This window comes from Benincasa hispida, chromosome 12 (genome assembly GCF_009727055.1).
Source record: "Benincasa hispida cultivar B227 chromosome 12, ASM972705v1, whole genome shotgun sequence".
In the NCBI taxonomy this organism is placed as follows: domain Eukaryota; kingdom Viridiplantae; phylum Streptophyta; class Magnoliopsida; order Cucurbitales; family Cucurbitaceae; genus Benincasa; species Benincasa hispida.
The window spans coordinates 80,378,947-80,396,607 of NC_052360.1; positions in this window are offsets into that span (position 1 = coordinate 80,378,947).

The following is a 17,661-nucleotide window of genomic DNA, read 5'->3' on the forward strand; positions in this document are numbered from 1 at the left end:
AAAACAAAGTGTTTGTATCGACAAATTCTTCTTTTCTTGAGGAAGATCATATAAGGGAGCATAAGCCTAGAAGCAAAATCGTGTTGAGTGAGCTTTTCAAAGAAACTACTGAATCTTCAACAAGAGTTGTTGAAGAGCCTACTACCTCAAAAAAAGTTGTTGATGTAGGTTCATCTAGTAGCTCAGATCCACCTCAAGTGTTGAGGGAACCTCGACGTAGTGGGAGGGTTGCGAACCTACCTATTCGCTATATGAGCTTAACTAAAATCCTAGCTATAGTAGTTGATGGCGAGGTTGAGGATCCACTGTCTTATAAGAAGGCAATGGAGGATGTTGAAAGAGATGAATGGATCAAAGCCATGGATCTCGAAATGGAGTTTATGTAATTCAATTTAGTTTAGGATCTTGTAGATCAACCTGATTGGGTTAAAACGTATAGGTTGTAAATGGATCTACAAGAGGAAACGGGGTGCTGATGGGAAGGTGCAAACCTTCAAGGCTGGACTGGTAACAAAGGGTTATACCCAGGTAGAGGGAGTTGACTATGAGGAGACTTTCTCGCCTGTTGCCATGCTAAAGTCTATCCGCATCCTCCTATCCATTTCCTCATATTATGACTATGAAATATGGAAAATGGATGTCAAGACCACTTTTCTGAATGGCAATCTTGAGAAGACCATTTATATGGTGTAGCCCGAGGAATTCATAGTTCAACGTCAAGAGCAAAAGATTTGCAAGCTAAATCAGTCCATTTATGGATTGAAACAGGCATCTCGATCTTGGAACATAAGGTTTGATCTGTGATCAAATCTTATGACTTTGATTAGAATGTTGATGAGCCTTTTGTCTACAAGAAAATCATCAACAATTCAATAGTTTTCGTAGTGTTATATATAGATGATATCCTACTCATTTGGAATGATGTAGGTTACTAACTTCAGTTAAGAACTGGCTAGCAACCCAATTTTAAATGAAATATTTGGGAGAGGCTCAATTTGTTCTTGGGATTCAGATCTCTCGAGATCGAAAGATCAAAATGCTAGCACTGTCTCAAGTATTATACATTCACAAGATGTTGATCAATCGATGCAGAACTCCAAGAGGGGCCTATTGCCTTTCCGGCATGGAGTTACTTTGTCTAACGAACAGTGTCCTAAGACACCTCAAGAGGTTGAGGAAATGAGACGGGTTCCCTATGCATCTGCCGTAGGCAGTTTAATGTATGCGATCTTATGTACTAAACCTGACATCTACTACATAGTGGGGATAGTTGGTAGATATCAGTCTACTCCAGGATATGATCACTGGGGAGCCATCAAGAACATCCTCAAGTATCTTCAGAGAATGAGGGACTACATGCTTGTGTATGGTGTCTCAAGGATTTGATCTTTATAGGATACACTGACTCTGATTTTCAAACTGATAGGGATACACGAAAATCCACTTCAAGATTAGTGTTCACTCTTAACAGAGGGCTTTAGTATGATGAAGCACCAAGTAGGGGTGCATTGCGGACTCCACCATGGAGGCCGAGTATGTAGCGACTTGTAAAGCTGCTAAGGAGGCCGTTTGGCTTAGGAAATTTCTGACTAATCTAGAAGTTGTTTCAGACATGTCTAGGCCCATCACCCTTTATTGTGATAATAGTAGTGCTATGGGGAATTCCCATGAGCCTCGGAGTCATAAGCGCGGCAAGCACATTGAGCAGAAATATCATCTCATCTGAGAGACTGTGCATCGAGGGAACGTGGTTGTCACGAAAATAGCTTCGGAGCATAACGTTGCTGATCCGTTTATGAAATCTCTCACAGCTACAATGTTTGAGGGTCACCTGTAGAGTATGGGTCTATGGGATAGACCACGGATGGATTAGGACAAGTGGGAGATCTTGTACTGAGCTTGTTTATGCCCTAGTTTATTGTTTTATGTACTTGTAATTTGATTGTCTTGTACACCCCACTAGCTTTAGGACAAGTGGAAGATTGTTGGGGTTAACGTCCTAAATCTCATAAGGTCTTGTAGTTTATAAACACTTGTATGAACAAATATTCTGTGATTTATAATATATGATATTTTATTCACTTATGTTTATGAAATATTTGATATTTTAGTTGCATTAACCATAAACCAATAAACTAAGATCCATGGTTATCATTGTAAGTTAAACATGTATGTAGAGACATATAAGTGGCTCGTGTTTAAATGATAACCTAAATGGTTTGTAGTATATGTATAAGGATAGGTACCTTATCCTGGGGACACTACAAGTATGGCCTGCTTTGTAGGTGTTACAAATGTTGTAAAGTGCTACAAATGGTCTGATCTTGATCATTCATGTATTAGACATACAAGCGGGGATATTCTATACTTGTATAAGACCGGATCACAAAATGTTTAGTCTCGTTATATAACGTCGTTCATAATAGAGACTTTCATTTCACTAGGATGACCATAGGTAACATGACCTTAATCCTGAGTGAGTTGTGAACTCCTGTCTATGAGGGTGGTATTTTGATTTGCATCGGTGAGAGCGGCCAGATCGCCGACTCAATAAGCCTACCATTTTGGGGATTCGTCTGATTGGGGAGTTGGAAACTTAACTACACAAGATAAAATTCACTCATTCCTCGAAGTAGGGGGTAGGTAGATAACTTTCTCCCTTAAGGGCTAATTCCAGGTTTTGAACAATGTGGCGCCATACCCTCTCTTGGCCTAAGAGGGGTTTAGTTATAGTGGGACTATGATCTATTGTTCATTAGAGGGATCAGTGGTACTTAAGGAGTTAGATGTAACTACAGGGGAAAATGGTAATTTGGCCCAACTGTACTTACGATCGATTTGTGAAGGGTCATCGTACTGTTGATTGGTTATATCCAGTGGACACAAAAATATATATGTAGTGCGAAGAGTGCAGCTGTCGGTCTTTAGTGGAGTGCTCGACAGTTAACGGATGGTGGATAATGTGATTAAAGAATTTAATTAGTTATTCATGTATCATTGGAGCTTCAAGCTACAAGTCGATGTGGTCTCCTTGGTAGCTCAATAGATTTAAGTTGAGAATCAGTTTTTGGGTTAATTTGAAATATTCAAATTAATAAGAGAAAATTTGATTATATATGATATAGTTAAATTAATTCAATTATATATGATATAATTGATATAATGTATTTGATACATTATTGTTTGAAGGGAGGAACAAATATTTGAATGTGATTCAAATATATTTTTTATGAATGAGATTCATAGTTATTAAATTTAATATAAATATGATTTATATTAAATGCCATAAAATAGAGAAAAAGAACTATAGTTTATATATTGTATATGATGCAATATTAAAACTATAGGTTATAAATATAATATGATAAGTTAGTTATCATATTTATTTATAATTTATTAATTATTTGATAATTAACTCCTTTTTCTCCATAACCACCCTTAGTGGGTAGTTATTTAGTTTTATGGCAAATTAAGATAAATGAAATTGTTTTATTTATTCTAAGATAAGTGAACGAGAGACGTGATTAACAATCGAGTATCTATATGATTTCTTGAGAGACTATATTATAGCCTTATCATCTACACGATCGAGTAAAATTGTCTATGCGATAGACCTCGTCGTCTACATGATTGTGTTGTTGTCTACTTGATCGTCTTCCTCCTCCACACAAAACTTCCCCTCCAACCAAAATTAACCAGAACCCATCACTCCTGGATTCTCATACTGAGAATATCAAGGTCACTAAGTGGTAGTGTCCTGTTGGTTTGAGGATCGAGTTGCTGTTTGCTGCTTGTTCGAGGATCGAGAGGATCGAGTTGCTATTTGTTGCTTGTTCGAGAGGAGTGTTCGTGATTTGTTTGAAGCATTCGCGAACAAGTTCGATCGAGGAATTACTTGAAGAATGATCTTTCAGAGGTATAGTCTCTTGATCCTTTGTTTTATTTCAAAGCATGCTGTAATTTAAGATTTATGCATAATTTGTTCTTGCATGACTGTAAATGTATGCATTCATTCACAACGGGATTTGGACGATTCGCTTATGCTCAAAGGTCCTTTGTAAATAGAGTTCCTTCAAATCACACCTACTGCACGTGTAGATTGATCATTGTACTCTAAAAATACTCTAAAAAATAGAATTTTTCACCTAAATTTAGTTTCATTACATATATATTTTTTTAAAAAAATCTTTATATATCTAAATTTGATATTCTAGTTTTCAAAATCCCTTCATTCTCAATTTTCTTTCTTCTCTTGCTCTCCTTTTTCTTTTCCGTCTTCTTCCCCACACGTAACACATCGACTATTGTGAAACTGAGACCCACCACCGTGGGTAATACCGATGATTGCATTTACCTTCAGATTTCCTGTAGATATTTCTTAATTTCTTTTCTAGATTGTTGACTAAAAGTTTGAGATTTTTTTCAATTTTTTTGCCCTTTAATCTTGTGATTTTGTTTCGATATAAACGTTAGGCGATTTTACAAGCCCATGATTTTTTTCCTTCTTTTGGTTCATATTTCAAATTTTCAAGAAATATTTTAAAATTATGCATATTTTTTAGGAGTTTATAATATTTTAAAATCATAAATGGTTGGTTTGAATATCCAAAAACTTTATAATTTTACTTATACTTTTAAATTTTTTATTTTAACTCTTATGTTTTTATTTGTGTTTTCTAAATATACATTAAGTTGTAATATACTAAAAAAAAATTAGTTTAAGATTTTTTTTTGCAAAGGTAAATCAAATTTACGTATATAGAGTATTTGCAGAAGTGTTTGTATTATAACAACAATGTATTTTTTACATTTTTTAGAGTTTACAATATTTCTATATTGTATTTTTTTATATTTTATTTCTTATATCTTCGAGAGTTTGCAATATTCTTACATGTATTTGTTATATTTTCTAGAGTTTGCAATATACCTACACTATATTTTTTACCGATTGCCTTTGAATAACATTAGTTTTTAAGTCATTGTGTTTGTAAAAATAATCAATTGGAAACTATATGCAAATACTTTGAATGCCCATTAGTTTTGTGAATTTAAGTTAAAAGCATACTTCTTCTTCTTCCCTTTTTTTTTAAAAAAAAACAAAACAATATTGTTGATTTCTATTTCATGTCTACTAATAGATGGTGAACATGATCGGTTTAGAATTCCTAATAATTGTGTTAAATAATTTTTAAATATTATTTATGTTTTGTTTTTTCTATTTTAATAACAATGAGATCTAGGTAGTTAGGATTTTAATTTATCTCGTAACTTGAATTACTAGTAATTAAGATTTGATGGGTTATTTTGGTCAATTGAAAATTTGAAATTAATAATTCAGAAAATCTTTTTTCCATTTATCTAATTTCAACTTTTTTTTCCATTTATTAAAATGAAACTTCCTATTTTACTGTTTCTCTTGTTAGCCCTAAATACTATTGAAGTTGAGTAACTTATCTTTTCCTATTTTTCTATTCTTCACATTTACAACAAACCCATCTTCTCCTTTATTACTATTTTTTCACATTTATCGAATAACTATACTTTTTCCTCTTAATTTACTATTCACAATTATTGAAGAACTTCATTTTATAACTCTATATCCTAAACACAAACTTACTAACTCTTGCCAATAAGAACGTAGCTCAATTGGCATAATGCTTGTACTATCGACCTCGAGGTTTGAGATTCGATTCCCCCACTCCACACTTTAAGTACAATACCTTTTAGAAAAAAAAATTACTAACTCCAATATATTAACTTCTTCAAATTTATTAAACTTCACTCAATAAGTCAGATACCTTCTTAGTTTTTTTAAAATAACGTCATGCTAGTTGAGCTAAACTTGTTTTAAAAAAACATGATCTAAGTTTCTCTCTTTAATTTTCCATTCTTTTTTTGTAGTCACATTCTTCCCTTTTCATTGAACTTTGTAACCTAACCTATAGGTTCTTAATGTTTCAGGAGATTATGGAAATTAAGGTTGATTCAAGAACAATCTTGGATTCATTACTAAAGTAAATGGCTCCATTCTCGTTTTGTGCTTGAAGACTAGGTTGAAACTTTTGTATGATGTTTATGGGATGTTTGAATTATATATATGATTCGATTTGTGCATGTTTTCTATGTAATATTGTGTATGATCATCATCAACTTTTATTAAAAGAAATTGTTGTTACATTTTCAATATTTAACAACTTTCTTTTGGAGTTCTAATTGAGCTAAAGAAAGAGATGTAAACGTAGTTGATTTATATACTTAAATATAAAATTTAACGCACTTGAATTTAATTGTTATTTATTATGAATATTAAATATTAAGATCTAAATTTGAGTATAAATAGTGGTAGCATCTATCCCTCAAGATATACAACTTCAACAAAAAAAAAAAAAAAAAAATCTTTCTCTCATTAGCTTTTTAAGAGCAATTGGTCAAAAGAAGGATATTTTTAATTATGGAGCTTTGAGCTCAACTTTTCATTATAGAGTAGTTTGAACTACACAACATTTCAGTTGGATTGTATATCTTGGAGGGACAGGCTAGAGAAATATCTGTTGCACCAGTGGCTGATATATAAGAGAGATACAACACACACCACAGAGGATTAGAATTTCCTTAAAAAGAGTGAGATATTCACGCCTTAACCTAATTGTTAACGTATTTATTTTCTCAATATTAACTTTGTTTCATCTGTTATTTGAAATTCTCCCATCAATTTTTAAGGAGATTCAAAGATAGAGTCTACTATTAAGAAATCAAATGAGAATGTCGGAGATGTCAACAAGTCATTCGATTTAAGGGAGTACACTTTAAGAGATGAAGGGAAAAATGTTGTTCTACCTCAATCTCCTCAAAGTGGCCTATGTCCTCACAAAAAAAAAAAAAAAAAAAAAAATCCAAAGAAGATTGATACTGAAAGCATGGATCTTGAAAAGTTCATGGGACACCAAGAGAAAATTGATAAGTATGAGAAAGATGAATACAAATGTCGGTATTGTCTTTTAAAATTTCTTGCTGATCATTTTTTATGATTATTATGATATACATTCATATTGCCAAGAAAATATGGAAAGCTTTGCAAAGTAAATATGATATTGAGGAAGCAGGCGCGAAAAAATATGTTGCAAGTTACTTCTTTCGCTTTCAAATGGTGGATGGAAAGTCTGTAGTAGAGCATGCACAAGAGTTTCAGATGATAGGGGTTGAAGAAGCATCTGAAGGGATGAAGATTGGAGACAATCTTATTGTTGCCGACATAATCGATAAACTTCTACCATCACGGAGAGAATTTCAGAAAATATGCCTCAAAAGCAAAAGGAAATCTCTCTAGAAGTATTAGTTACTCACATTTGTGGAGAAGAAGAGGCAATGGGACAAGATGATTTGATTCAAGAAGGCAATGATAATCTCACAAAGGTAAACATAATCTTTCTAGTGATAATTTATCTAATTGTCATATTCCTAACACTAGTCATTTAAAGCCAAAGAAGAATAATATGAAAAAAAAAATAATAAATCTGAATTTTCTAATAAGAGATATTCAAACCAAGTGAATAAGAACCAAACACATCCTCAACACTCCAAACCAATTTATTTTGTTTGTGACAAAAATGGGCATATTGCTCGAGTTTGTAGATTTAAAAAAACAATGACTTATGCCACAAGCCAATGTTGTTGAAGAGCCATTTATGGATATGATAAGTGATATATACAATGGTTCAAAGTGTTGAAGGATGGTGGGTTGACTCTGGAGCCAATGGCATGTTTGTTATGACAAAATTGGTTCGAAATTTATATTCCTTTTGAGAAGTCTAAAATAATAACGCTTGGTGATTCTCATACCACCCAAATTTTGGGAAATGCTGAGGTTTAATTAAAATTCACTTTGAAGGGTTCTAACTTTGAAAGATGTGCTTTACGCACTCTCCATGAGGAAGAATTTAATGTCGAGTTATCTTCTTAGTAAAGTTGGCTTTACATACTTTGGAATCTGATCATTATGTGATAATAAAAAAAAGAAATTATTTTTTGGGAAAGATTATGCCTGTGATGGAATGTTCAAATTGAATATTGAGAATATCAATAGAGCATCTTCTAACTCAGTTTATATGTTCTATTCTTTAAATTTTTGGCATGCTCATTGGAGATAATGAGTAGTCTTGGCTTAATTCCTAGCTTATAAAATAATTTTGAGAAATGTGAAATATGTAGTAAAGTTAAGATCACAGAAGAAGCTCATAAAAGTGTTGAAAGAAATATTGAATTACTATAATTAATTCACACATATTTGTGTGAATTTGAATGAATTTTAACTAGAGGAGAAAATAGATACGTTACCACTTTTATTGATAATTTCTCAAAATATACTTATCTTTATTTATTAAAAAAAAATGATGCTTTTGAGAATTTAAAAAAATTTCTCCTCGAAGTTGAAAACCAATTTGGTAGAAGAATTTAAAGAATCAAAAGTGATAGAGGTCAAGATTATGAATAATTTGAATTCAGTTCATATGTTGAATCTTTAGGAAAAATTCATGAGACTACTCCTCCATAGTCACCCACTTCTAATGGAGTATAAAGAGGAAAAATAAAACCTTAATTTGTTTGACGAATGTTATGCTACTAGAATCAGGTGCATCTTTTAATCTTTGGGGTGAAGCGATTTTGACTGCTTGTCATAGAGTGCCACATAAAAAGACAAAGATTACACCTTTTCAATTATGGAAAGGGTAAGCCAAATTTAAAATATTTAAGAATTTAGGGATATTTAGCTTTTGTAAGACTATCAAATCCTCAAAGACCAAAATTAGGATCTAAAGCTACTACTTCTATTTTTCTTAGATATGCAATTAATAATATAACCTACAGATTTCTTGATATTGAACCCAATGTGATTTTTCAATCAAATAATATATTTTTTTCATGAAGAAAAATTTTCTTTCAAGCCAAGAAATAGTGGGGTCAAAGCATTGAACAAACTTCTAAGATTGGTTCCTCGACTCCTAGTGATAATAATGACAACAATTCTTATGTTGAATTGAGGAGTAAAATAGCTAGAATTGTGAAAGATATTGGTCCTAATTTTTATGTTTATAATATTCAGGAAACATCAATTTTCTGGAAAGAGGTTGTAAATGATGAGATGAAATCATAATAGAACTTGGAAATTAGTTGATTTACCACCAGGTTATAAAACTATTGGGTGTGAATAGGTCCTGAGAAAAAAGTTGAAACCAGAAAGTAGTACGTATAAAACTAGACTTGTCGCAAAAAGTTTTAAACAAAAGGAAGATTTAGACTTCTTTGATATATTTTCTCTAGTTGCATTAATAACATCTATTAGATTGTTAATTGCAATTGTTGTAATTTTTTAGATGAATATTCATCAAATGGACATGAAAACAACTTTTCTAAATGGCGATATAGAAGAAGAAATTTATATGGACTAACTTGAATGTTTATAGAGCCTGGACAAGAGAACAAAAGTGTGTAAGCTTACTAAATCCCTATATGGCTTAAAGCAAGCTCCAAACCATGGCATGAAAATTTTGATTCTTACATACTAAATAATAGTTATAAACCAAATGAATGTGATAAGTACATCTATCATAAATCATGGAATGATTCTCGTGTTATTATTAGTTTATATGTTGATGGTTTACTGATCTTTGACTCAAATAATTTTGTTATAAATGAAATAAAATTTTTTGAGCAGTCATTTTGATATAAAAAGATCTTGGTAAGGGTAATTTTATTTTGGTTATGGAAATAACGAAAAATTTAGATGGATTTTTTCTTGACCAATCATATTATATTGAGAAAATACTTAGAAAATAGAATTATTTTGATTGTAAACACGTGTCACTTAATTTGATTCAAGTGTTCACTTATTTTCTGTTGAGAATGAAAGTGATATAATTAATCGAAAGGAGTATGTTAGTGTGATTGGTAGCCTACGGTATGCAAATGATTGTACCAAACCTGACATTGCATATAAGTAGATAATATTTGAAAACAAATACGTGAGTAGAGAAAATATTTGAAATTTTTTTTGAAAATAAGCGTTATTGTAATGACCTGACTTTTGAAAAAAAAATTGAAAATAATTCTTGTAATGACTGACTTTTCAACATTTACTAGCAGTACACTACTACATGCATGCATAGACCTTAGATAAAAATTTTAACTCTTTGCTCAAATAAAAATAAAATGATTTCATATGTGATGCGTTCTGTCTATGCGAGGGATTAAGTGCTATGTGATACCTTATAAACATATTGTTTTACCTAGTTAGACCCAAGTATAAATCCAACTAAAATTCTGGTGAGTCCAGGGTTGAACTCAGAGATTGCGTTCTATTGATGCGTTGACAATAATTGTTTCGATCTTGATTTCAATTATTTGTTAAATCTGCAATGAGTTTGTTGTTACTATTTTATCACTAATGAAAATAAATAGTGATGGATGCGATAAAAATCACAATCATAAGTAAAACAACCTATACAGAGAGATGTAGATTATTTCAAATGAGTAAAAATAGGGTTGAGAGAAATATTTACTTACAATTCCTAGGTAAATGCATAAATCACGCGTTCAAGCAAATCACTCATAAGTCATAACCTATACTTTTCAGTGTATTTAGCTACCATATCCCATTTTTAGGATGCATGCAATGAGTATTTGATGCAAAAGATGTCTCTTTATTTCTAAAGATAATCTCTTCTTGTTTTATGAGGACTAAATCATTTGCTTTTTTGAACATAGATTCATTCCATTCAAAATAATCTTTTGATTTATTCAAATACTTTATAAAGTATACATAAAACAAGTTGAACGCACAATTAAGCTTTACTTAGTTCATGTTACTTGTAATATTTCTCAACCCATAAGGAAATTAGTTGCTCATGGTAGAAGATGGAGAGATGGATAAACAATAAACTATAGATGCATTCACATTGATAAAAGGAGTTTTTCAACGTTTTACACAATAAAAATAACAACAATAGTAGAGAAAAAGAGAGAGATAGAAAATCAAATCGTGGGGTGCAATTCCTTGCTCCTCCCAATCTGTGGATGACTCATTCACAAAGATTGTGCTGAAGGTGAAGTCTTCCCTTTGTTTTCAGGAAGAAATCTTGAGCATTCACTCAAGATTTCACGAGGGCACAAACGAAAGTGTTTTTGAAGTGAGAATTTGTTTAGAGTTTTCTCCAATGTCTTGGCTGTCTCTTTTTTGTATGGAAATCTTGTTGAGTATTTATAAGCATCAAGGATCAACTTTTTCTTCTCTCACTAATGATTGTACTAACAAGATGCACTAATTTCTATACCCTGATGTGCCACTTGCTTCGCTTCAGTAGTTCATTGGCTCTATCGCGAAGCTTTCTTATCAGCTACCAACTTGGTCTTTGATTTGACATCCAACACCTATGCATCATGTCATCTTTTATGTGATTCCGATATTGGCATCAGGAATTCATTTGCGGTGATACTTTGTGATCGTATAAATGGATTTCCTGCATCCAAAAAGCACGATTTTTACATCTTCCATGGATTGTGAGATATTGTACGCATGTAATCACATGATATATTAATTTCATGATTTTCTTACCAAGCTGTTACATTTTTCAAGATTTTTCCTAATTTTTTAAGATAAAAGAGGTAAAATAACTTGTATTTCTTCAAGTTATCCCACCCTCAAATTTAAAACAATGCTTGTTCTTAAGTATATATTTAGAGTCCTAATATATCTTGATATTTTGACACATTGCCTAGACCTCTCAAAGTGCCTCATATTCTAGATTTTCTAGACCAGTGCTTTCCTTCATTTCATTCTTTCACCTATAGGAATATTTCCAGTCTTTAGATACGACAAGCTTATTTTTCAAAAATCTCTTACTCATTTCCAAAGGCATCTTATATTCTGTTTTTAGGAATGGGCTTTTTGGTTTAAAATTTAGTAAAAGGATTCTCTTTGGCGCGCTTATTTTGGTTTGATCATGCGCTGATCTGAGCATCTCACCTGTTGGGATTGGTGTCCTAATTCTCCCGGTGGTCTCGTAGCTTGTAAACATTTTGTGCACACATTGTTATTAATAAAATAAATGTTATTTTATAAGCATTTATTCAAATCCAATAAATTAAGATCCTTGGTTATTTCATGTAACTTAAGCATGTATGTGAGACATACAAGTGAATCATGCCTTAAGTAATAATCTAAATAGTCTGTAGTATAAGGATAAAGGAAGGATAACTTATCTTGGTGACAATACGGATACGACCCACTTTTTAGATGTTACAAGTGTTGTAAAGTGCTACAAATGGTCTGATCCTGACTATTCATGTGGAGACATGCGTGCAGGGGTATCTTATACAAAGAGTTTGTATAAGACTGGACCATGAGATGATTAGTCTCTTTATATAACGCCGTTGATTAATTGAGACTTACATTTCACTAAAATGACCATAGGTGACATGAACTTAATCCTAAGTGTGTTGAGAACTCTTGCTCATGAGGGTTTTTCTTTGATTAGTATGAGTGAGAGTGTCCAGATTGCTAACTCAACAAGCCTACCTTTTTGGGATTCGTCTGATTGGGGAGCTGGGAACTCAGCTACACAAGACAAAATTCACTCCTTCCCCGAAACAGGGATAAGTAAATAGATTGCTCCCTTAAGGGTTGATTTCGGGTTATAAACATAGTGGTCACACCCTTGCTTTGGAAGAGAGGATTCAGTCATGGTTTTTCTGGTTTTACTTTGAAGAAGGCTTCTTCAACTATTGAAGCTGAAAAACCAATCCTTTTCCCTCCAAATTTTCCTCAAATTAGAATTCATTTTGATTCTCACAAATGAATCTAAGGTCCAAGAGAATAGTACAGAAGATCAAGTAGTGGTCTATAAAGATTTGCTGAGGAGATTTGAGCTGGATTTGCAGAATTAAAGAGTTCTACAAAGGTATGACATAAATCCTTTTTATTATTTTATGAGCATGTTGTCTTAATTGCTAAAATTGATGAACTAGAATGTTTAATGATCTATATTTCTTCTGCTAATTGCATGATAACTCCATCACATATGTGTTGAACGTTGATGTATGAGCAAATGGCGATACGACATTAATCGTGGTATGCGTTGGCCGAGGCAGAAGGCTAGTAGGAACATAAACTTGGGCATTGGTAAGAGACTTAAGTCTTCATCTTAAACATTTAATTAGTGAGCTAGGTGGCATGCTAAGTGGCTTTAAAAATGAGTTAATATGCCTGTTGCCAATTTAAGGAGCTCTATGAGCATGCAACCTTAGTATAAAAGGGAGTTTGATGTTGAAGAGCTCGGTTTGGGCATTTTAAGCGTGCTAAGGGAGGAGAGTTACCATTAATTTGAAGCTTGAGCCATGAGAAAGCTAACCGAAGGCTATTGGAAGAAGATCTCTACGAAATTGAGCTGAAGATTAAAGAATTTCTTCAAGTGTTCGAGAATTTAAGGCCATGCGGTCGAGTTGTACAAATTGATGAATTCCAAGTTTGTGGGGAAAGAATCAGAAGCTGGAATTCTAAGATAAGGTAGTGGAGCTGTTTAGAAATAAGTTCTTAGAAGGAAATGCTATGAGATTATACTTGGAATTTAATTTATTCAAGGTGAAAGTGAAAATTTGAAAATTTGATTGGATGAACAAGTAGGTAGCTGCAATCCAGGCATAAGCAAGCAACTGACTATGAAACGTTTAGTATGGACAAGTCATTGTCACATAGGCGAAGCAAGCACGTTTTGATGCATAGGGGTATCTTGTGTAAGCTGCCACACACACTAGTTGGTCGTAAGGTAAAAATTTGGTTAAGTGCGGTCATGCGTTAAATACAATATACTGAGGATACATTGCATAGTAAAGGAAGGAAACGATGCGTCAAACTAAGGTTGAAGTTCAACATGCATTATTTTGAATAATAAGATAAGCTTAAGAGAAAGCTAAGGCATTAACCAAAGACTCTTGTTATTCTTACAGGGCAGACGCATATAGGGAGGCCTACAATTCTTTAAGGAAGTAACCCAAAATACTGTGAGTGACTAGTTTCAAAATAATTTTTAAGTTTTTTATTTATGAATGTTCAACGCATAGTTGCTCTTTCTTTAATGTTAAACACATGCTTTTAGTAATGGAAATTGAGTTTAATGCATGATTGATATTGATAGTTTGACGCATATAGGGAGGCCTACAATTCTTTAAGGAAGTAACCCAAAATACTGTGAGTGACTAGTTTCAAAATAATTTCTAAGTTTTTTATTTATGAATGTTCAACGCATAGTTGTCTTTCTTCAATGTTAAACACATGCTTTTAGTAATGGAAATTGAGTTTAATGCATGATTGATATCAATAATTTAATATGAAATCTCCATGCGTTTTACTTGAGTTTTCATGTCATGACTTAACATTTAAATGAGTTATCCATTGATTCCTGTAAATTTGAAAGCTTGCTATTTAATGATGTTAACATGAGTGATGATATGAAAACATACTTTCATGTCCTAAGGATCACTTCCACTTGGTTCGTCCCTGAACCACATCTTACTGGGAGAGATTCCGCTCGGATTCGGCACCTGATAGCCCCGGCATTCCCCTGCGTCCCCTGCGACCTAGTTATATCATCCTCTCTTGCCTTGAATGCTTTTTAGAAGTGAAATTTGTCCCTACAAACCAACACAGGTCCTTTTAGGATACTTTATCCTCACTCACATGCATCCTAGGAAAAATTTCCAAGAGGTAACCCAACATAACATTACTCCAAGCTAAGCACACTTAACTTTGGAGTTCTTATGATTGAGCCACTAAAAAGGAAGGTGCATCTTGTTGGTATAGGTAGTAACTTTCAATTCTTTTAAGCCTTTCTTAACCATATTTTCATGTTCTTAGGATTCCTCTCATTCGGATGTGATATCGGTTCATTCATGTACCCCTCCTGAACTCGAGTCATTACAAATCAATTTATACTATGAGTTATGGAAGCATGTTTTCTTTAAAAAAAAAGTCACTCCCTAGGCTTTCAACTCACTTATTTAATGTTTCCCTTCCTTGGTAGAAGTCGATGTCCCAAGACCTAGCAATTCTGCCAAACAGTCACTTCCTAGACCCTCAGAAAATTGAAGCTTAGGTGGCTTATCATGTTTTATTAATCTAGTCTTTATGCTCATGTCATGGGGGAACATGTTAGACTTGTGTCAAAAAATGATTGTAATAAACTTAGTTTGCAGGAACTGTTTTGCATGTTGAAGTTGATATTTTGGTTAATAGTAATCTGTATGCCTTAAACTTTTGTTGAGATTGTGTGTTAAAGTGAATTATGAACTACTAAATAGGTGTATTAGATGCAAAGGACATAGGTATACAGTAGTATCTTGGGCAATAGTTGTCATAAGAGGGTCGGCAACTACTGTCTTCACATCTCTTCTCGGATTAGGGGGGTAGTCTGAGGAGGGGTGTAACACGTACTCTCCTCTAGCCTTTACATCCATTGGACCACAAAGATCCAAATGTATGAGCTCAAAGGGCTCTTTGGTTCTATAACTTTTTTCATTAAAAGAACTTTTAGTAAGTTTTCCTTCGAGATAGAATTCATATGGAGGTAATGAATCATCATCTAACTTGCTTAGAAGTCCATTCATTACTAATCTCTTTATCCTATCAAGATTTATGTGACTTAATCTCAAATGCCAAAGATACATATCATTGTTACTTGGAGAAATTCTTCGTCTTTTTGTTTGAGTATTTGCAATTTCAAATATCTCATGATTTAAAAGTGTTTTTGATTCAGTTGGTCTCAACACATATAAGTTGTCTTCTAATTTAGCTGAACAAATAGTCACATCATTGTTCAATTAATTAGGAAATAGAGACAAGATTCCTTCTTATTTTGGCAACAATGTATAAGTTTTCTAAAAACAAAAATCTACTTTGACAAAACAACTTAGCAGCTCCCACTGAACAAGTTGAAATGGTGTCTCCCGTTCCAACCTTGAGCGTCATTTCACCCTCTTCGAGCTGTTGAAAGGAATTAATTCCCTATAAAGAAGAACAAACGTGATTAGTGGCTCCTAAATCAAGTATCCAAGCATCATGGTCCTTTTCTACTAAACAAGCTTCCATAACTAGTAAATCATATTTACCTTTCTTCTCTTTCTTCTTCTCAGCAAGATACTTGGGGCAATTGCATTTCTAGTGACCATCCATATTGCAGTGGGAGCACTTGTCCTTGTCAGCCACCTTGGCCTTACCATTACCTTTCCCAGCGGTGGGAGCCTACCCCTTCCCTTCTGTCTTTTTCTTGATCTTCTTAGAACTAGAAGATTAGTGAGCAGATTTAGTTCCTGAGGATGAACTCTTGTGGAACTTTTTAGAATGGGCAACATTTGCCTCTCCTTCTATTGGTCCCTTACCTTTCATAAAGGACTTAAAAACCTGTAACTTATTAAGAATGGTAGTCAAAATGTATTGTATTTTGATCATAATTGCATTGTTGTGAATTGAAGAAAACTGTTTGGAAGAGATTCTAAAATAAAGGACACCTGACCCTACTCGTCGATGACTGCACCGTTTATTTCGGCGACATTGAACTGGACCATCAAGTCAAGAACATGATCTCTCACTGATTGGCTTTCCTTCATGTGCACATTATAAATGTACTTGAGGGCTTCGTATCGGATCTGAATGGACGGTTGTCCAAACATCTCCTAGAAGGACTCCCTGATCTAACACGCAGACATCATGGCCTCATGCTTCTTAGTAAGAACGTCAGGCAGACTTGCCAAGATGTAGACTCAGGCCTTGTCATTGGTCTTTGTCCAATGGTCATAAGCATCCTTCAACGTTTGGGATGCATTTCAAATGAGGACTGGAGGACATTCCTCCGTCAAGACGAACCGCAAATCATCAATAAACAGAATCGTATTCAAGTTACTACATCGCATAATTTTTACCAGTTAATTTCTCATTTTTAAGCAAGAATATGATGGTGGAAGACATGCTGAAACATATAATAGTCAATTGATCGTATTAGTTATATTTGTCATAACCCATTACATAATTATCCAATCAATTTAGCAAAAACACATGTAATCATAGAACCATAATTAAACTATTGATTTTAGTTCTTGCAATGATACTTTAGAGGTTTAGAGTAACAGCCACCGAAGGGTGATCAGCGACTCCTCCCCTGAATTGAGACAATCTCAGCCAATCACTAATACCAGAATAACTCAAATTCTTATAGTTTTTAGCTATTGTTGTTTCGATCGAGGATTCATTAACTAGCTTAATTCATCCCATAAATGTGATCCTTTCATTCCTATAGTAACCTTGTTATTCTCAAAGATTCAAATAGAAGGATAGGTGGTATCTAACTATTGGAAGAGGGTGAGGAGGAAAACTTTTTGGGAGAGTAGAGAGGATTTATTTTGTGGCTTAGGGAAAAAATTGCACAATGAATGCTTGCGATTCTGTTGTGTTCAGTGTGTCCCAAAAAGGCCATAAGGAAGATTTTATATAGAGAAGGGCCACCCATTCTCCTAGTCTTTTACCAATTTTTCCTTATGCACAATTAATTAAATAACATTTATTTAATTAATTAGCACAATTAATTAAATAACACTTATTTAATTAATTAACACATTAAT